At 44.9% G+C, this 22,662-nt stretch overlaps 1 long non-coding RNA gene across 2 annotated transcripts in view; it reads left to right on the forward strand.

Moving 5' to 3' along the window:
* LOC140605916 (uncharacterized) overlaps positions 1 to 21,580 on the forward strand; it is a 23,019-nt gene extending 1,439 nt beyond the window's left edge. For both annotated transcript variants that reach the window (XR_012008438.1, XR_012008443.1), the window contains exons 2-5: positions 11,146 to 11,226; positions 12,956 to 13,051; positions 15,628 to 15,689; positions 21,036 to 21,580. This is a non-coding gene — a long non-coding RNA (uncharacterized lncRNA). The remainder of the gene's footprint in view (positions 1 to 11,145; positions 11,227 to 12,955; positions 13,052 to 15,627; positions 15,690 to 21,035) is intronic.
* The last annotated feature ends 1,082 nt before the right edge of the window (positions 21,581 to 22,662 follow it).

Consider the following 22,662-nt stretch of genomic DNA (forward strand, 5'->3'; position numbering starts at 1 on the left):
GTACACCTTGGTGAGCTGTTTGAAGGCTGAGAGTGGCTTGCCACAAAATATGTTCAGGGGTTGCCCCAGCAGCAGGAAAAGTTGGGGGGGGGTGTCCAGGTTTTTCATTATTCTCCCTTCCTGTCAGCAGATAAAATGACCCGACCACTTGGCTTTTAGTAATTCGAAGTATAGCAGTTCGGCTGGTTGGGTACACAGATTTCCGAGCCTGACTCTGAGCCTGGGAAGGGTTCAAGATGGGCCTGCTGTTTGGATTTTTCCCCACCCTCTAGAGTCTCTGTGACAGCTTAAAATGTAATAATAAGCAGCTCCTTCAGCCGTACTCAAATACCCTCAAGAACTCACTCCCACTCCTACCCATTGTAGCTCGCCCTCAGTTTTGTTTTTCTTCCAGAGCTGAGGCTCTTAACCTTTTTCTGTGCCAGAGACACTTAGGGAGCGCTGCTGAAGCCCTCCTCAGAATCATGTTTTTACAGGCATGAAATAAACTCACAGCGGCATGAAAGAAACCAATGCCACTGAATTATGGATATAGAAATTTTTTTAAGTTTATTTTTTTAAGTACTCTCTACACTTGGGGCGCCTGGGTGGCTCAGTGGTTGAGCGTCTGCTTTTGGCTCAGGGCGTGATCTCGGGGTCCTGGGACTGAGTCCCGCATCGGGCTCCCCGCCTGCTTCTCCCTCTACTTATGTCTCTGTGCCTCTCTCTGTCTCTCATGAATAAATAAATAAAATCTTTATTTTTTTTCAAACGTACTCTCTACATCCAACATGGGGCTCGAACTCATGACTCTGAGATCAAGGATCACACGCTCCTCTGACAGGCGCCCCCCAAAAATATTTTTAAAACTAGTATGTGATGCGGTAAGATATGTGCTTCTTTCTCAATGCATGAAACTTTGAGATCTAGCTCAGGTTGAAAAAAATGATGGTAACTCAGAAGCTTCAGTGGGTGTAAAGAAGATGCTTGAGAGGGCTGAAGTGACTGCAGTGGGATGTGAAAACATCTTGGATTTCTTTCTTTTTGTGAGAGAGAGGGAGGCTGCGCTCCTGTGGGAGGTATGGGGAGGGGAGGGCAGGGGAGGGGCAGAGAGGGGGAAAGAAAATCTTAAGCAGGCTCCACGGGTGGAATCTGAAGCAACACTCGATCTCATGAACCTGAGATCATGACCTGAGCTGAAATCAAGAGTCAGACGCCTAACCGACTGAGCCCCCCGGGGGCCCCTGATTTCTTCCTGTGGCAGAGCTGCAAGTCTGCAAATAGGACAGAAGGACAAGGTACATTTCCGTCCCAGCAGCCCGTTCTTAAATGGTACCCTCTTAAAAATATTGGAGGACTCCAAAGAGGTTTTGTGTAATGGGTTCTATCCATTGATATTTATCATGTGAGAAAATTAAAATGAGGGACGCCTGGGTGGCTCAGTGGTTGAGCATCTGCCTTTGGTTCAGAGCGGGATCCTGGGGTCCCGGGATCGAATCCCACATCCGACTCCCTGCAGGGAGCCTGCGTCTCCCTCTGCCTATGTCTCTGTCTCTGTTTTTCATGAATGAATAAACAAAATCTTAAAAGGAAAGAAAATTAAAGTGAGAAGTTTTTAAAACACACGAATCCACATGCGTACATTCCATTAGCCAGCCCATCAATGATGTCACCACGGGTCAGGCCACCTTTGGAGAGTGAAAAAGACAAACACGTCTTAGTATTATAACGCAAATAGTTTGACCTCATTAACGCCCTAAAAAAGGTCTTGGGGATTTTCAGACCGACCACATTCTGAGGACTGCCGAGGGCAAAGAAAAGGGCAAGAAAAGCAAGGAGGTCGTTGGTTTTCTCATCCAAATGCATATGCCCCTGAATCCCATCCCTCAGCTCCCATGAAAAGTCTCACCACATTTGCACCTGTTGGTCCTTGACGTGGTGGACGAGGACTCACAGCCCTCGTGCGGCCCCTCCCCGACTCCTGCTCAGACCTCAGCCCTCTCCTACTCTCAGGACCTCCCGTGAACTATTTCCAGTTCCTCTTTCCAGACAGCTTTGTGTTTTGAGAAATATCCTTCCACTTCTCTTATTTCTTCTCCTCAGAGTGGAGAACCTTGTGGTAGTGAACAGAGTATCTGCTCTGGGGCCCGATGGCCTGAGATTAGATCTAGCTCGAGCATTGACTAACTTAAGCAGTTACTGAACACCACAGTTCCTCAGTTTCCCCTTCTGTTAAATGTCAGTAATAACAGTAACAATCTCATAGTGTCGTTGTGAAGATGGAATAAAGTAGAGGGCCTGGGTGGCTCAGTCGGTTAAGTGTCTGCCTTCAGCTCAGGTCATGATCTCAGGGTCCTGGGATCAAGTCCTGAGTCAGGCTCTGTGCTCAGTGGGGAGTCTGTTTCTCCCTCTCCCTCTACCCCTCCTGCCTCCTCATGCTCTCTCTCTCACACACTTTCTCTAATAAATAAATAAAAATCTTTTAAAAAAAGATTAAATAGGGGGATCCCTGGGTGGCTCAGCGGTTTAGCACCTGCTTTTGGCCCAGGGCGTGATCCTGGAGTCCCGGGATCGAGTCCCACATCGGGCTCCCTGCATGGAGCCTGCTTCTCCCTCTGCCTGTGTCTCTGCCTCTCTGTGTGTGCGTATGTGTGTGTGTCTATCATGAATAAATAAATAAAATCTTTTAAAAAAAAGATTAAATAAGGTAACAGATATCAACAACTTAAAACAGTGCCTAGTGCAAAACAAGTGCCGTGAGCATCCCTTCCAATTATTATTATGCCTTAGACACCTGAGCTGCTCGGTTGTAAGATAAGGGTGCGATGAAGTCACTTTTCCAAATCATTTTTAAATTATTTGAACCTTCTTTATTGTGAAATATGACATACGTACAGAAAGAATCTGAAACATAAATAGTCCACTTAACAAATTATGACAAAGGGAACATACCTGTGTAACCACCACCCAGATGAAGAAACAAATCCTACCAGCTTTCCATGAGCTCCTTCCCACCCCTGCCCAGGGACTACTTTCTCTCTCCACATGCAGGTACCCACCATAGTGACTTTTACCTAATTTATACTGCCTAAGTATGCCTTCTTGTAGACAGTTTCATTGTGCCTATTTTCCCCATGATGTGAATAACATTATACAGTAAGAACTCTTGTGTTGGAAAAAAAAAAAAAAAGGACTCTTGTGTTGGCTTCTTTCACTCAACATTATGATTGTGAAATTCACCCAGGTTGAGTGTATGAGCGCAATCCATGCCTTCTCATTGTAGAGTCGTATTCCATCGTGTGAAGACACCACAATACCTTGATATGTTTATATACCGACTATGGATGGAAATTAAGTTGTTTCCATGTTTTGCTCTGACAAACAGTATTGCTATATACATATGTGCTACATATAGTGCACATTTTGGTCTAGTATGTTCACAACATATATATATGTTCAAGGGACATATACAGTTGACCCTTGGACAATACAGTTGACCCTTGGACAACACAGGTTTGAACTGCACGGGTCCACTTATATGTAGACTTTTTACAGTACAGCATTGTAACCATATTTTCTCTTCCTGGTGATTTGCTTAATCACATTTTGTTTCTCTCGCTTGCTTTATCATAAGAATACAGAATCTAGTTCATCTTACATACAAAATATGTGTGAATTGACTATTTGTTATTCGTAGGACTTTTAGTCAAGAGTAGACTATTCATAGTTACCTTTCGGGAGAGTCAAAAGTTATACTCAGAGTTTTGACTGCATGGGCGGGGGGATCAGTGCCCTAAACCCTGAATTGTTCAAGGGTCAACTTATTACACATTTCCCTCGGATAAGAACCCAGGAATAGAATGGCTGGATCATAGGACATATATGTTTATTTTTAGTAGCTACGACCAAAGAGTTTTCCAAAGTGGTTGTAATGTTTTCTTCTCCCTCTATGTTGGAGAATTTCCATTATTCTGCATCCTCATCAACACTTGGTGTTGTCAGGCATTTTGTTTTGAGCTATTCTGGTGGACGTTTAGTGGTAGCTCATTGTAGTTTTGATTTGCATTTGCATTTTAATTTGCATTTGCATTGAACATCTTCTTGTTTGCATATTGGCCTTTTGAATATCCTTTATGATGGTGTGCTTGTTCAAGTGTCTTGCCCAATTTTCTTTTTTTTTTTTTTAAGATTTATTTTAGAGAGAGAGAGTGCACATGGGTGCATGAGTATGAACAGGAGGAGGGGCAGAAAGAGAGAGAATCTCAAGCAGACTCCCCACTGAGCACAGAACCTTATGTGGGGCTCGATCTCACAACCCTGAGATCATGACTTGAGCAGAAATCAGAAATCTGACACTCAACTGACTGAGCCACCCAGGCACCCCATCTTGCCCAATTTTCTATTGCATTGTCCATTTTTTTTCAAATGGTCTTTTTTTTTTTTTTTTTTTTTTGAGAGGGAGGGAGCTCACAGGTGCATGCAAACAGGGATAGGGGCAGAGGGAGAGAGAGAATCTCAAGCAGTCTCCCCACTGAGCGTGGAGCCCAATACAGGGCTCCATCTTACAACCCTGAGATCATGATCTGAGCCGAAATCAAGAGTTGGTCGATTAACCAACTGAGCCTTTCTGGTGCCCTGGTTGTCCATTTTTAAATGGATTTGTTCTTTATATACTCAGGACACAAGCCATTGGTTAGTTGGTTGTATTATGAAGATCTCCTACTATATAGCTTGCCTTTTCATTCCCTTAATGGCATATTTTAATAAACAGAAGGTCTTCACTTTGGTGCAGTTCAATTCCTTGATCTTTTCCTATGAATAGCTACTTTTATGTCTTATTTAAGAAACTAGCTATTTCCATAGCTCCAAGACATGTTACATTCTCTTATGCTGTTTTCCAAAAATGTTATCATCTTGCATTCCATTCAGGTTGATGGTCTACCAGGAACTGATTTTTGTGTGTGGGGTGAGGTAGGGCTTTTAGTTTTATTAAAACAGGGGACACCTGGGTGGCTCAGCAGTTGAGCGCCTGCCTTTGGCTCAGGTCGTGATCCCAGGATCCGGGATGAGTCCCACATCAGGCTCCCATTGAGGAGCCTGCTTCTCCCTCTGCTTATGTCTCTGCCTCTCTCTCTCAGTCTGTGTCTCTCATGAATAAATAAATAAATCTTTAAAAATTTTTATTAAAATAGTACAGGTGGCTAATAAAATAAGGATAAATGAGTTAACTTTTTTAAGGAGACTTCTTTTTAGAAGAGTACTTTTCCATTATGGAAGTAAATCATCTTATTACTGAAAACTAAGAACTTAGAGAGAGCCAGAAAGGTTTCCCAGCTCTGGGAACTGGTAAATCTGGATTTGAACCCTGGCTCTGCTGCTTATTGACCGAGTAACCTTGGCAAGTCCTGCCCTTCAGAGTCTCAGCTCCTAATCTCTAAAATGGGTATAGTAGTGCCTGCCTCACAAGTGCTCGGAAAGATACAGCATGTAAAGCCTTTAATACAGGGTGGGGTGCAAAGAAAGAGCTCAATTAATAGTAGTAACAATGAGTAACAAACGATTTTATTTAATCACTCAGTGTCCATTTACCCCTAAGCTACCACTGGTGACAGTGGATGCCCCTCCTTGGAGCATTTTTTTCTTCGCCACTGGATCTGGGTTGAATCATGACTATGCCATAGTCCTATATGATTTTTACTGGACTCTCCTAAACATTCTTTTATACTGGCTGCATGATATTCCAGTGGGTAGCATATTTCACCCATACTGAGGAGAAGCAAGACGTCACGAATGAATAAAAGTCAGGGCTCTGGAGCCAGATAGTCTGGGTTCAAACCCAGTCCCAGCATTCAGTAGCATTTGCCTCTCCATACCTCAAATTCGTCATCTGTAAAATGGGGATAACACACTCTACCGCATACCTGACATGTTTTAAGAGGGTTTGCTGTGAGAACTGAGTGAGTGCAAATAATGAACTAAGAACGATGATGAAAACGGTGCTTGGTGCCAGCTGAGTCCTCAAAGATCTTAACAGAAATATTTTGGGATTTAGAAATTCATCCTAAGAAAATAAGATGGGCTGATAGCTGGACAGAAGAAGCCATAGATGTGTGATGAAGCAAGAACAGTAAAATGTTAATGGTAGAGTCTGGGCGGTGGAAACTGGTGTAAGCTTCTTGCCATTCTCCTGTGTGTTTGAAATTTTTCATAATAAAGTGTTGGGGGAAATATTTGAAGAGATCCCTGTAGCTGTTGTGGGTGATGGTAGTTGGAGAAACAGAGCAGCGATTGTTTCCTGAGCACTTGGTGTGGGCCAGGCACCGTGTATATGGAATGCTTTGTTTCATGGCCCTCACCATCTGTAATGCAGACTTTAGGAGGCCCGTTTTACTGCTAAGGAAACCGAGGCTCAGCAGGGCTTAGCGTCTCACTGTGTGGACTTTGGGTCATTGACTTGGCGAGGTGAGAGCAGGGGAGGAGTATGGGATCCAGCAGAGGTCAGCAGTAAATGGGCAGATTCCTTCTGAGAAGGTAGGACAGAGCTCAGGGACAGTGACCTGGGCAGACAGATCCGGAGGTCCCCCCTGGGGAATGCTCCTCATTATCTTAGCTGCCTTGCACGGAGCCCTCCTCATGGGCCAGGCATCGTTATGAATGCTTTATTATTTTTTTAAGATTTTATTTATTTATTTATTTATTTATTTATTTATTTATTTATTCATGAGAGACACACAAAGAGAGGCAGAGACACAGGCAGGGGGAGAAGCAGGCTCCCCACGGGGAGCCCGATGCGGGACTCGATCCCAGGACCCTGGGATCACAACCTGAGCTGTAGGCAGATGCTCAACCGCTGAGTCACCCAGGCGTCCCACTATTACGAATGCTTTAGGTGAATGATCTCATTGATACTGGACCCCGATTATTAACCCCATTAACAGATGGAGAAACTGAGGCTTAGTGAGATCGAGCCACTTACCTAAGACCACACAGCGGGTACATCAAGTTAGAAGTAAAACCCTGCTGTGTCTGATTGGAAGGCCTAGGATGTGGACACTGTTAGGAGAGACTTTCCCCAATTAGGGTATTATCTATTGAGAAATACTGTCACCTCCACCCTCAAATTTATCTGCCCACTTCTCTCCCTTCCCCAGCATCTGCCCATTGTTCCCTTCCCGGACTGTCTCAGCAGCCCCCTCCCTGGTCTCCCTGTGCCCAACCTGACCCCACAGTCTTCCCCACGTACAACCAGGGGGAGCTTGTTAACTGCCCGGAGCCCTCCTGTGGCCCACCCCACACGACCTGCCCCGTCACCATTCTGTCCTCCTCTCTCACCATCACGCCCTTGCTCACTCTATTCCAGACACAGGAGCTTCCGCGTTGTTCCTTGAACACCAGACACACTCTTACCTCAGGGTCTTTGCACTGGCTGTTCCCTCTCCCCGAAACACTCTTCCTTGACGCCAGCGTACCTCCCTCCCTCTTTCCTTTAGGCTTTGACCAAATGTCCCTCTGTCAGTGAGGCTCTCCTTGACTTTCTTTCCTTTTTTTTTTTTTTTAAGATTTTATTTATTTATTCATGAGAGACACACAGAGAGAGGCTGAGACACAGGCAGAGGGAGAAGCAGGATCCATGCAGGGAGCCCAATGTGGGACTCGATCCTGGGACACCAGGATCACGCCCTGAGCCAAATGCAGACCCTCAACCACTGAGCCACCCAGGCGTCCCTCCCTTTGACTTTCTAACATAAAATAGCAATCCACCTTCACATACCATTCCCAAGCCCCGAAGCCGGGGATCCGCGAACTGTTTCTGTAAAGAGCAAGGTAGTAAATAGTTTAGGCTTTGCAGACCATATGGTCTCTGCCACAGCGACTCAACTCTGTGGCTATAACACAAAAACAGCCATCAACAATATGCAACCCGATGAGCGTGCCAGTGTTCTAATAAAACTTTATTTATGGACACTGACATGTGAATCTCATGCAAATTTTATGGGCCACAAAAAATCTGTCGATTTCCTTTTTGCAACCATTAAAAGAAGTAAAAAGCATTCTTAGCTTGGGAACTGTGCAAAAAGTGACGGGCTAGATCTGATCTGCAGGTGGCAGTTTGCCGACCCTGCCCAGGGTACACCCTGCCCAGTGTTTTCACACAGCACTCATCACCTTGCATCAGACTAGAATATTTACCTCTATGTTACGTCTATTGTCTAACTTTCCCACGAGATCATTAGCTTCAAGAAGGCAAGGACTTGGTCTGTCTGGCACATGGTAGGTGTACAATAAAGATTTGATAAACGATTGCATACATGAATCCCAATCACTATTGGGATCACTCTTTACTTCCTCACTGGGGGTAACCATGACCGTTGCCCATCCCCTGGGGCCTTGCTGCTTCAAGAGGAACCCAAAAGGGACACCCGGGTGGCTCAGTGGTTGAGCATCTGCCTTTGGTTCAGGGCGTGATCCCAGGGTCCTGAGATCAAGTCCCACATTGGGATCCTTGTGAGGAGGCTGCTTCCCCTCTGCCTATGTCTCTGCGTCTCTTCATCTCTCATGAATAAATAAATAAAATCTTAAAAAAAAAAAAAGAGGAATCCAAAAGCGCTAGGTCCAAGAATTTGAAATTGGGAGGAAGAGATAAGCAGAGACAATTTCCTTTCATCCCAACCTCTGTGCTCCATTATTTCATTCTGCCTATGATGTCATGTGTCAGGGGACCTGTGAGCCACCAGAGGTGAGGGGTGTGATCAGGACACAGCTCACCTCCTGGGAGATGCCACTCTGCCTCAAATTATGGTAGGAAGGAAGGGTGACTCGCCCTCTTGGAGATGGAAGCTTCCCGTGACAGGCCCAGGGCAACCCCTCTGAACACTCAGTCTCCCGCCTACCTGAGGCTTCATCCTTATAATCATGGCCTGAGCCAGTTCGGTGCTCACTATGTGTCAGGTGTCATGAGCGTGATCGTGTCGAGTCCACACCCCCCCTTATTATCCTCACATTCTAGAATGGAAACTGAGGCCCAGAGAAGTGAACTCACTTACCTGAGATCACCCCATTAGTAAGCAGAAGAGCTGAGATTCATTTCCAGGGCCTCCTGTCCCTGGGGCCTTCACCATCGGGCTCCATCATCTTCATTTCATCCCTGTGCCCGGAGACATCAGCCATCACACACTGGATTTCAGGCCTCGAGTCCATCGGCATCTCCCAACACTGTCCAATCACGGGGTAGGAGGAATGGTTCCATTAGATCCAGAGTTGGGGCCTGGGACAGAGTAAACCCTCAACAAATGTGAACTTTCATCACATTTATCTGCCCAACTATTTATTGTACCATTGTTTGGCTACATTTTCCATTGGAGTCATGTTGGGAGGGGTAGGAGAGGATTGACTTTAAAATCAATATGTAAGAGTTTTAAAAAGATGTCATATAAAATTACCTTTTTGTAAATGTATTTTATTTATTTATTTATTTATTTATTTATTTATTTATGAGAAAGAGAGAGAGAGAGAGAACATGCACCAGAGGGTACAAGAGGTGGAGAGGGAGAAGCAGGGAGCTCAATGCGGGGCTCTATCCCAGGACCCTGGGATCATGACCTGAGCTGAGGCTGACACCTAACCGACTGAGCCACCCAAGTGCCCCAAAAATTGCCTTTTAAAAAATTCTTTATATGTCTTTAAAAAAAAAAAAAAGAACATTTCCATACTTAGTGAGTGCTAGGCCGTCATTCGATGTGCTTTACACATCCTAACAAGGCTGAGAGATAGGGATTTTATTATACCTACTTCACAGATGAGGAAAGCCAAGCATAAAGTTCCTGCTTCTGGGCAAGCCAGCACGCAGACGTCCTGTTTTTCCTCAAACATCAGAGTCGATTGCTGAACAGTGATTTAGAAGTTGAGGTTGAAATCCAAGAACAATGAAAAAACACCGCTGAACAAGGTTAGCTTGCATTTGGGATCCACGACATCTTAAAAATAGATAGTATGACATGTCCGAGCATGGTTACCACGAGAAAGGTGGTTGTGCAGTGAGAGGGAACTAACAAAATGGTGAAACACATGCTTATTGAGTAGAATAGCCTGTAGGGGATTGGTCTTGTTTTGGGAGGAGGGGATTTTCCCTGAGAACACAGAACTGAACACCTATGATGTGTGTTCACTCAGGCTGGGAGTCATTGGTGGTAGTAGATTACCCTCAGCACTGTGTGGGACGCTCCCTAAACGTTGTATTTTGTTTCATACAACATGGCACAGAGTATAAAACCCTTACGCGCAGCTTAAAGAATAACAGTTTATTTTTTTAAGATTTATTTATTTATTTATTCATTCATTCATTCATGATAGACATAGAGAGAGAGAGAGGCAGAGACACAGGAGGAGGGAGAAGCAGGCTCCGTGCCGGGAGCCCGATGTAGGACTCGATCCCGGGACTCCAGGATCATGCCCCGGGCCAAAGGCAGGCGCTAAACCGCTGAGCCACCCAGGGATCCCCAAGAATAACAGTTTAAAAGCCTGTAAACTCAGGGTTCCTGGAAAGCTCAGCTGGCTAACGTCTGCCTTCAGCTCAGATCGTGATCCTGGGGTCCTCGGATTGAGCCCCAGTCACAGGGAGCCTGCTTTTCCCTCTCCTGCTGCCCCAACACCCCTACTTGTGCTCTCATTCTCTCTCTCGATCTCTCAAATAAATAAAATCTTGGAGTGCCTGGGTGGCTCAGTCGGTTGAGCGTCTGCCTTGGGCTTGGGTCGTGACCCCTGGGGACCTGGGATCAAGCTCTGCATCAGGCTCCTTGCTCAGCAGGGAGCCTGCTTCTCCCTCTCCCTCCACCTGCCACTCCTCCTGCTTGTGCTCTCTCTGTCAAATAAATAAATAAAATCTTTAAAAAAAGAAAGAAAGAAAGAAAGAAAGAAAGAAAGAAAGAAAGAAAGAAAGAAAGAAAGGAAGAAAAAAGCCTGCAAACCCATTACCTGGGTAAGGAACCAGATAATTTTCATTGCCTTAGCACCCAAGTCCCCTGTAAACATTACCATGGCCTCTGTGTTAATTTTTCCTTTTCTTTTCTTTATTATAGTTTATCACCTATGCAAGATTCCTCCAACATCATGATGCTTGGCATTTATTTTTATTTTTTAAATTTATTTATCCGTTTATTTTTCTTAAAGTAAGCTCTAGCACCAACGTGGGGCTTGAACTCACAACACCAAGATCAAGAGTCTCATGCTCTGTGGGCCTGAGCCAACCAGGTACCTTGTGACATTTCTTTTTAGACTTTTAATTTATAATCATTTTAGATTGACAGAAAAGTTGCAAAAGTAGTACAGAGTGCTCCAGTATGCCTCTTGCCCAGTTTCCTCTAACGTTAGCATCTTATAAAACCGTGGTACGAAAAAAAAAAAAAAAAAAACTAAGAAATTTACGTCAGTACAGTATTATCAGCTAGACTACAAACTCTGGGTTTTTCTTGTCATAGCACAAACACCTTTCTCATGGTAACTGGGATCCTAGTATATAATAATATCTATTTATCCACTATTATGGTTGAGTTTTTAAAAAATGATGAGAAGGCAACTTGACTAGGAAACTCAGGAGCCCAGGGGCCTTTGAGGGGCCTGTCTGGCATCCATCCCCCTGGTGCCAGGGCTCATGCCTGAGCTTCCCCCTGCAGCCAGTATGTAGCTCTGGCCCAAGTAGATAGAAGAAAACTTTTTGCAGGGGTGAAAAAAGGGTGAAGAGAAAGAGCCATCCACCTGTGGAAAGAAAGAGCAGACCAGCCACTCTTGAGTGGAAGTCCTTGGAAGAGGATGAGCTGGACCATATCCAGGTCACAATCTGGTGTCAGCTTCCTTGAGATTCTACACAAACCCCTTCTGGAGAGTTCCATGGAGGAGGGCCTGAATGAATGCTAGAAAGCACAAGGCTAACCATAAATGAACTTAACTGTCAGGGCTGTTATGTGGGATGCGTCCCGCACAGCCAGCAGGAATGTGGTCAGCCCTGCATTTTCCACTTTTGAGAAAACCCCCAGCTTTCCACAGCTCTCATGAGTGAGAGCCAAGCAGCACATTTACTGGGGGAGAAATGAGCCCCTTGGGGGGATCCAGCAGCCACTGGAGGGAGAGCAGGGCCTGGGTCATGGCCAAGACAAGTCAAATACAGACAAGAATGTGGCTCACATCTGCCAGCCATTTTCTCCTCAGGTTAAAAATCAAATCAAAACAAAACAAAACAGTACAGTGGCAGCTGGCATGTTGGGGATGACAGTCCTCAACATGAGTGTCCCTTGAGTCACATGGTCCTGCTTGGACCTGCTGGTTGATCTCTAATCTTGATACCCAGCTGCCATGCTGGGGCTTGTATCATCCTTAGGGTTCCCCTCACTTCTCTCCTGTGAGGGGCACTTGTGTCTTGGATCCCCATTCTTCCTTTATTTTATTTTATTTTTTTATTTTATTTTATTAAGATTGTATGTATTTATTTATTCATAACAGACACAGAGAGAAGCAGAGACATAGGCAGAGGGAGAAGCAGGCTTCCTGCAGGGAGCCTGATGTGGAACTCGATCCCAGGACCCCAGGTCATGCCCTAAGCTGAAGGCAGATGCTCAACCACTGAGCAAAGGGTGCCCCTTTTCCTCTTTTTTAGTGATGCTTTCATTTTTGGTGGAGCACATCCTCTAGCTTTTTGAGGAAGGTTCCTCAGGAGGTGAATTTTTAAAAGCCTGTCATTCAGAAAATGTCTTCAACTTCCCCTCTTGCTTAATTGATAGTTTCGCTGGCTATAGAATTCAGGAACAGAAAGTAGTTTCCTTCAGGCATTTGAAAGCATCGCTCCTTTGTCCTCTGGTTGGCAGTATAGACAGTCCCAATTTACAATGATTCAACTCACAATTTTTTGACTTTACAAAAGTGCAAAAGCAATGCCCGTTCAGTAGAAACTACATTTCAAATCTTTAACTTTTTTATCTGTTCCCAGGCTAGTGATATGCAGTATGTTACCCTCTCAGGATGCTGGGAATTGGCAGCAAACTGCAATTGTGATCAGCCCTGTGATCATGAGGGTAAACAACAGGTACACTTACAACCATTCTGTTTCTCACTTTTAGTACAGCATGCAATAAATTACATGCGGGGTGCCTGGCTGTCTCAGTAAAGCAAGTGGCTCTTGATCTTGGAGTGTTGAGTTCAAACCCCATGTTGGGAGTAGAGTTTATTTTAAAACATAAATTAAATTATAAATAAGTTGGGCAGCCCAGGTGGCTCAGTGGTTTAGCGCTGCCTTCAGCCCAGGGCGTGGTCCTGGAGACCCGGGATTGAGTCCTGCCTTGGACTCCCTGCATGGAGCCTGCTTCTCCCTCTGTGTCTCTGCCTCTCTCTCTCTCTCTCTCTCTCTCTCTGTCTCTCATGAATAAATAAAATATTTAAAAAATTATAAATAAGTAAATAACAGGAAATGTTCAACACTTGATTGTAAAATAGATGTTTTATCCAACTGTAGGATAACATAAGTGTTCTGAGCATGTTTAACGTTGGCTCGGCCAAGCAATGATGTTCAGCAGATTGGGTGTATTAAATGCACGTTTGACTTTACAGTACTTTCAACTTACAATAAGTTCATCAGGACGTGACCCCATCATAAGGCAAGGAAAAATCGGTATTGTGCTTGAGATGTTTAAAACCATTCTGTCTCTTGATCCTTTGTTTTTGCTATTGGTGACGGCAGTTGATGACCTTCCCTTTCCTAAGCTTAGTAAAACATTGTGTCCCCAGAGCTCTGAAATTTCACAGTGAGAGATCCTAGGGTCTATTTTAATCAATTCTGGTGGACACCAGGAGGGGGCGTAGAAGCAGCGGGACCAATGAGATGGTCCAGGCTGGAGATGAGGGTGGACCAGACCAAATATGGGGGTAGCATGGGAGTGGTGAGAGGTGAACATGTTTTGGGTAGATTTTTGAAGGTAGAACTAACAGAAATTGACGTCACGTGGGAAAGAGGATGAGAGAGAAACAGAAGAATCAAGGACAACTCCAAGACTTTGCCTTGAGCAACTGCAAGGATGAGTTGCCTTTTGATGAGATAGGGAAGACAGAGAAGATACAGACCAGGAAATCAGGAATTTGGTTTTCTGTGTGTTCATATGGAGATAACCCTTAGTCATCAAAATGGAGGTGTCAAACAGGCAGTTGGATAAGGGGTCTAGAGTTCAAGACGAGATTGGGCCAGAGAGAGACATTTGGGAACCAACAGCATATTAATGGCATTTAAAACTGGCTAGGAACACCAATGGGAAGAGATAAGGACTAAGGACCCAGCCTTGAAAGACTGAGAAGGAATAGTCAACAGACATGGTGTTCTGGAAGCCAGAGGACAAAGGAAGGATGGAACCCTTAGCCAAGTTAAATACTCCCGGTGGACCAAGGATATTGAAGTAATTAAACTTTGAATGTAGCAATGTGGAGGTCACTGGTGACTATGATTGAAGGATCCTTTTGTCACGGCCGCACATTATGCTATGTTGGGAGGACCATGACTTAGTTCAACAATCCCCTCTGAGGGATATTTAGATTGTCCCCTATCTTCGGCTATTTCAAGCAGTACTGCCATGAAGAACCTTGTATATACATCTTTTTGTACTCTGTGCCTGTGCTGTTCCCCCACACACAAATTTCTGGGTTAGAGAGTAGGTGCATTTCTAAATCTGACAAATGTCACAAACTGTCCGCCATAGAGGTTGTACGAGTTGACACTCCCACCAGCAATGTGTGACCTTTCCCTGGGGGTCTTGCCCAATACAAGGCATTGCCAGTCTTTTTGTGCTTTACCAACTTGCTTTATTAAAAAAATGGTGGGGCTCCTGTGTGGCTCAGTCAGTTAGGCAATACAGTTTTGATCTGAGTTCAGGTCTTGATCTCAGGGTCATGAGTTCAAGTCTTGTGCCAGCAGGGAGCCTGCTTTAAAAAAAATGGTATCTCACTGTTACTTTTTTTTTTAAGATTTTATTTATTTATTCATGAGAGAGAGGGGGGAGAGACATAGGCAGAGGGAGAAGCAGGTTCTCTGCGGAGAACCAGATGCAGGACTCAATCCTGGGACCTGGGGATCATGCCCTGAGCAGAAGGCAGACGCTCAACCACTGAGCCATCCAGGTGCCCCTGTTACTATTTTTAAGTTTGTTTATTTAAGCAATTTCTACACTCAATGTGGGGCTCGAACTCACAACCTCAATATCAAGAGCCACATGCCCTTCTGACTGAGCCAGCCAGGCGCCCCTCAGGGTTATTTTACCGTGCATTTATTTTACTTCAAATCACATTTTACACCTTCTTATATATTTAAGAGCTATTTCAGTTTCTTTTTCTAGGAACTATCTGTTCATAGGCTCTGTGTACCTTTTTTCCCTACGGGATTGTTCCATTTCTTACTGATTTGTGGGAAATCTATATACGTAGCAGAAAAATCAGCTCTTTGTGGGTGATACAATTTACACCTTTCTCATTTTGTGAGCGTTAATTCTAGATTGATCAAATTTAGATATTAATTTGGATTTTGGATTTCTTAATGTGGATTTTGAGATTTCCAAATCTCAAAGATTTGGATTTCTTACCCCACCCCCCTCTCTCTCCCTTCCCTGTGATTTCCGTTTCTAGAAGAAATGCTACTACATCCAATCTTCTTGCAAACACAAGCTCCTGACTGGCAAGCTTCTCAGGTAAAGCCAGGGTGATCTAATCACATCTGATGAGGTTGCTGTAAAAGAATCAAAAATTATCAAGGAAACGATGAGAGGAGACTTCCACCACTGTCAGCGAAAACTTTACCTTGAGTCCGGATTGTGGCGAAACTTGAATGATCACTTTGAAAGTCTCGCAGTTCCTTTTTTTTTTTTTTAATTTATTTGATGACAGAGAGAGAGAGACAGTGAGTAGGAGGAGCTGCGGGCAAAGGAAGAGGGAGGGAACTGAGCAGGGAGCAGCTCAGGGCTCGATCTCAGGACCCTGAGATCATGACCTGAGCTGTAGGCAGATGCCTAACCGACTGAGCCACCCAGGCTCCCCGAACATCTGGCAATTCCTATTTTAGAGTGTGGTTTTTGAAATTTTTCGACTACAGTGCAGAATCAGAAATGTATCCACATCATAACCCAGCATGCACACACATCTGCACATTTATTATTTATTTTATTTTATTTTATGTTATGTTATGTTATGTTATTTTTATTTTATTTTATTTTATTTTATTTTATTTTATTTTATTTTATTTTATTTTATTTATTCATGAGAGACACACAGAGAGAGGCAGAGGGAGAAGCAGGCTCCCCTCAGGGAGCCCAATGCAGGACTCAATCCTGGACCAGGGATCATGCCCTGAGCTGAAGGCAGACGCCCAACCACTGAGCCACCGCGTCTCATGCATATTTATTATTTAGTTGAAAGTTTTGTATAACTTGTGCAAGATTTGCAAAGTAGCATCGGCTCCAATGGTCTGTTTGCTACGGTTTCGTTTTTGTTTTCGGATTCCCATGCAAATCCACTTAATCTTTCATTTCAAGGCCTTAGCAGATCCAATGCCTCCTTTCTGTAACAAATATATATTTAAAAATTTTTCTGCACAGATATTTAAAAATGTATGTTTTATTCAACTTCAGGGAGGTATAATTTACATTACAATTACACTGCAACAAGCCCACTTTGTGTGTGCAGTTTGATGATTTTGGGCAATTGTTTACCACCGCAATCAAGGTAAAGAACATTTTCATCGTTCCAGAAAGTTCCTTTGTGCCTCTTCACAGTCAAACCTCTCACCACCCACCACCCACTCCCCAGGGTAACTGCTGTTCTGATTTTTATCACCATAAACTAATGTTATAATATTTTTAAATGTTCCTTTTACTACCCTGAAATAAAATTTATGGATAATATAACCTACCCACATACAAACACATTTTTTCAAATCAAGATAATGCCCTCATTGTAATATAAAGAAAGAATAAGAGGAAAGTAATTTGTAATACAATAATGAAAGACTCGGGCCTGATTAAGCTGCAAGACATAATGATGGGGTTGGGGGTGTGTGCTAGGGGCAGAATCTTCCTGAATGCTCTCTGGACTACCACAAACAAGACAGACACAGCACATTGTACTGGCGATACAAAGAACCCAATGGTGAACAATGAAAAAACTTCCCTTGTTACAACCGGTATTTGCAGTCTCGGAAAATTTATAACTTTGTTTATGAGTAAGTGGAGCTCAGTGCTGGACTTGGGTAATTATAAACAGGTTGTTTACCCCCACCAGCACCTCACGGGATGTGGTGTTGGACTTTCCATCTGGGGCACTGTGGGAAGCCTCATGGGACATCTGGCATCCTGGTGCCCTGGTCCCCTGTCCAGGAAGTACCGGTGGCTCCCCTAACCCTTGCGACAAAAACCTTCCCCCAGTTTCCCAAACACCCCCTTGGGGAGAGGTAGCCACTCCAGAAATGATTCTCAACCACAATCCCAGGGGCCACCTGGTTGGCTCAGTCGAAAGAGCATGTGACTCTTGATCTCAGGTTCGTGAGTTCAAGCCCCATGTTGGGTGTGGAGCCTCCAAAAAAGAAAGAAAGAAAGAAAGAAAGAAAGAAAGAAAGAAAGAAAGAAAGAAAGAAAGAGAAAATAACTACAATTCCAAAAGTATTGCTTGACAAAATAGCTCCTCCCAATTAAGCAGATTCTGGCTCCCCTTCCACTTATCCCCAGGCCCCCCTGGGCCCTCCCGTGTGGGTGCCTCCTGCAGTTTCTGGGCCCCTCTTCCTGTCCCAGAATCAACTGCTCCTGAAACAAGTTGAGTTCCAACTTCTTTGGGAAATGCATTGACATTTCTACCCCTTTGTGTAGGGATCTTCCTCTAACTCCTCTAACTTCCTCTAACTTCCTTTCCTTTACCTTTGAGGATTCACCCCCTTTTACTCCTTTGTAAGTATTTCAGTGGCATCTCCAGGCATCCCAAGGATGCAGGCTTTGGGTCAAATCCAGCCCACGTTCATGTTTCCTTTGGTCTGGAGAGTGGGCCCCAGAAGCACAGCCAACTTGAAAGGGGACCCTTGAAGCCATCATGCCAAACACTTAAGAGCTCCGGTATTTGTTAGGGTGGCTTTGAGCACATTTCTTAACCCCTCTGGACCTCCATTTACTCAAAAGAATGAGGATGATGATTATACTTATGCAGAAAACAGTTAATGCCGCAGGCCGAGGTGCACTCCCAAGAAGCTCCTATTTTTGTGATTGGCCCTTGGCGGACACCTGACAATCGAGCTCTTTGAATGTTCTAATAAGAGTGTTTTGCACACTTGAGGTCTTAAACCACACTGTACCTGTTTGTCTGGATAGTTTGTGTGGACAGTGTAATTTGCAGTTGAACACGTCCTTCCCTCTGGAGCCTCAGGACTCGGTCAGTCTTCAAAGACCGTGTGCCCCCATAGCTGACCCCCAATAAAAACTGTGGACTCAAAAAAAAATGACAAAAAAACCCTGGACTCCTCGGCACAAGTAAGCATCCTTAGTGGACAACACTTTGCACATGTTGTCACCCATCATTGCTGGAGGACAATGCTAAGTGCGTCCTGTGTAGCTCCCCTGGGAGGGGACTTTTGTAAGCTCGCGCCTGGTTTCCTCTGTGTTTTCTCCCCATGAACACTTTCCCTTTCACTGTAATAAAACCATAGCTGGGAGCATTACACCTTCTGGGTCTAGTGAGTGCTTCTAGTGAATTACTAAATCCAAGGGTGGTCTTGGAGACTCCAACACAATACCCAACGTGCTTTGGGATATAGTCAAAGGAAACCCAATCCCAAGAGGCTTTGGAGATAAGGACATTCATTCCTCCTCATAACCAGGAGACATATAACACCTGGGTTAGTGTAGTGGCTCAGTGATGGCAGCAAGGGACGTCTCTGTCCACTTTTCTCCTCCATCATCTTCAACATGTTGGCAGCCATCTTGGGACTTGTCACTGCATTGTCCTAAGACGGCCTCCAGTGCTTCTTGCATGATTATATCTTCACTCAACTTCTGCCACAAAGAAGAAAGAAAACATTTATACACACACACACACAGTTATATACACCCCAAAAATTATATAAACATACGGCATAAATTAATTATCATAGTGCAAACACTCACATAACCAGCGACCAGGGCAAGAAATAGACCAGTGCATTATGCTGAATCCCCCTCATCACGCCCTCTCTCAATCACAGACCTCCCAACTCTAGGAGGTGTAGGTAGTCTCACAGGTTCTTTTGAGCAGGATAAACTCCCCCAAAGTGCTCCCATCATTCTTCCCACAGATCTTGTACCTGAATAAAACTGGGGCCCTCTAAGCCAGGAAGAAGGGCTTGGTTGTGGGGTGAGCGACACGTCCACGGGCTCAGGGACACTCTATCTCCATCTTCAGTAACTTTGAGCATCGAGTGGAACCTCTATGTCTCCCGAACCCCCCTGGGGGGCTCCAGCCCTGCCTTTGGTCAGTGGAATCCTCTGTCATTGTGAGTGTTGTGTTTGCCAAAACCTCTTTTTTACTAAAAAGTTTCAAACCTACAGAAAAGTGGTTAGAGTAGTATAATAAACCCCACCTATTACCTCTGTCCAGATTTAATAACTGTAAATGATTTGCTATGTTTGCCTTGTCCTTATTTTTTTCTGAATCGTTTGGGAGTAAGCTGTAGACATGATGACCATTCATCCTAAATACTCAGGTACATATCAGATAAGAATCAGGTCATTCTTGGGGCGCCTGGGTGGCTCAGTGGTTGAACATCTGCCTTTGGCTCAGGGCGTGATCCTGTGGTCCAGGATCAAGTCCCACATCAGGCTTCCTGTGAGGAGCCTGCTTCTCCCTCTGCCTGTGTCTCTTCCTCTCTCTGTGTGTCTCTCATGAATAAAAAATAAATAAAAATTTGAAAAAAAAATTCTTGGGAGCCATTTGATTGTCACATGCCTTTAGTCCCTTTTAGTTTGGAATAGTCTCCCATATGTCCATACTTTTATTTCTATGATACTGGCTTTTTCAAGTCCAGAATAGCTGTTCTTTATAAGGTCCCACATTCCAATTTGTCTGATTCTTTCCTCAGGGGGTCATTAAATTTGTTGTTCCATCTGTAGCTAATTAGCTTCAAGCACTCAAAGCATCTTCTTTTTTTTTTAAGATTTTATTTATTTATTTAAGAAAGAGAGCATGTGCGTGAGCAGGGGGAGGGGCAGAGGGAGAGGGAGGGAATCTCAGGCAGACTCATGGAGCCCATGACCCTGAGATCATGACCTGAACCGAAACCAGAGATCCGCTGCTCAACCGACAGAGCCACCCAGGTGCCTCCTAGTTCCCACAGAATAGAAAGTAGTTTTCACTATTAGTCATTTCTATTTTACAGATGAGGAAACTGAGGTCAGGGAGATTGGGTAGTTTGTCGCTATCACATATTTAGGAAGTGGTAAGGTCTGGAAATGAGCCCACATCTTTCCCATTCTGCAGCTTAATCCAATACTCCTTAGCTCCCGCCCGCAACCCTCCATGGGCATCAAGAAACATGGATGTGGGCATTACCTACAGGTGCTATTTCAGCAGAAGTCTCCTAGAAGTTTCAGCTTTAAATTATCAGAGATAGAATCTCTCTGGTCTTCTAACAAAGGTACAGCCGCTTGGTGACAACCACCAACCCTCACTTTGGCCATCTGGGTGCTGGGCACCCATGCATATAAAGAGAAGACCCAAGAGAAATGAAAGGTGACTCTCATGCCCAAACCATACAATCTGGGTCTATCACCTGGAAAAAGCTAGTTTCTCTGAGGCCGTGTTTCCCAAACCTCACCTGCCCATGTACCACTTGAGTATTTTAGCCATGTTGAGGGTCTACTGTAACCATTATTTATCAAATATTTTTCTTTAGATCAATTTAGACTTAATTTTGTTTAAGAGGTAACTTTGTATCCCTACTCTAAAGGGAAAACCAAAGTCATTTTAACTTTCTCTCTTTCTTTCTCTTTCTTTCTCTCTCTCTTTCTTTCTTTCTTTCTTTCCAGGCTCCACACCCAGCATGGAGCCCAACGCAGGGTTTGAACTCACAATCCTGAGATCAAGACCTGAGCTGAGATCAAGAGTCTGAGGTTTAACGACTGAGCCCCCCAGGTGCCCTTTACCATTCTTTCAAGGAAAACACGTGGCTCTTTACATAAAAAGGTTCGTGTTGGTGCGACTTAAAAATCTCTGTAGCGTGCTCTCCTTCTTGGGATATGATGTCCTGGGAAGAAATAAGTCATGACTTTGAGATTGGTTGGTCAAGGGTGGAAAACTGGCCCAGAGATGTAGAAAGGACAGGGATGATTGGGCGGGTACCTGAAAGGATGCAGCAAGGCCCAAGCCCCCGAGGGTTGGAGACACAAGCGTTTGATGTCGTGTCATAGTGTTGGGGAGTTGGGGGTGCCTTTGGACATCTTTGGACAGCAACATCTCGGAGTCACCCATCAATCAGAGGACCGGGGCCTGGGCTCCCCAGAGGTCTGCAGCACGAGGTGGGGAAAGAGAGCTGTCGCAGAGAATACCCACCCAGGGGCTCAGGAATAGGCAAGAGGCCAAAAAAGCACTAGTTAAAACAGGCCGTGATCAGAGCTCTCAGAAACTCACCAGTATTTTTGGGAGAACATTTACACATGCACATGCGCACACTCACGCACAAACACAAACTCCAAATAAGGATGCTCTGGGTTGCAAGTTAACAGGAAACATACTGAGATTTGTTGGTCTGTCTGATGCTCGGAGACGTGTTGGTATCACAGGTTTTCCTTTCCCTGCTCTGCGGTCTCTCGGTTTCAGCTTCAGCCTCACGTCGCCGGAAGGCTGCCTACACCAGCGCAACACGCCTCCTTGTCTGAGTCTGGCAGGAGGAAGGGAGAGGGGCAGGCAGACAGAGGCGGGCTTCGAGACAGAGAGAGAACCTGTGTCTTCCCTAGAGACCCTCCCTGGAGAGTGAGAGGGATGCCCTCAGGAGCAGCTACTAGTAACAATGCCAATTAACACTTGCCTGGCACTTTCTGGGCTACAGACACTCTTCTGAGCCTTTCTATGCGCTGCTTCATCAACTCTAAGATGCCCTGTTTGTGAGAGGCATCTCAGAAAAAAACACAGCTGATTTAACCATGACACCCCATCCATTTTAACACCCAGCCCAATCCCTTAGATCAATGAAATGCTCATCACACCCCCATTTCACATGAAGGGAAACTGAGGTTGCATGAGTAGTTGGCCATTCCACTAGTCACAGGGCAAGGCTGACCTTGAACCCAAGGCAGTCTGGCTACAGAGTAGCAGATCTAATCTACTGGCCCCCCCTGCCCCCCTTGGCCGAGGTCGGAGCTATCTGAGAAGCAGACACAGGCAGAGACCGGGAGGTCGGCCGATGGTGAGGCTTCGGCAGGTGGTCACAGCGGGCTTCCCAACACTCCAGGGTTGAACCTCTTCTCTGAAATGTAAGCTTCTCTCTGGCAGGATTAGAGGCACATGGATGGGCTCCAAGGAACCATTTCCCCTCATTCTGGAGGGCTCACGAAGGGACCAGACAAGCCTGAGCTCTTCTTCCTCCGCCTCTCCCTCCTGGGGAGTGGAATGGAAATCATCCTCCTTGCCCAGTAACCTGGCGAAGTACAGGGAAAG

Source organism: Canis lupus, chromosome 1, assembly GCF_048164855.1.
Source record: "Canis lupus baileyi chromosome 1, mCanLup2.hap1, whole genome shotgun sequence".
NCBI classification, from domain to species: Eukaryota; Metazoa; Chordata; class Mammalia; order Carnivora; family Canidae; genus Canis; species Canis lupus.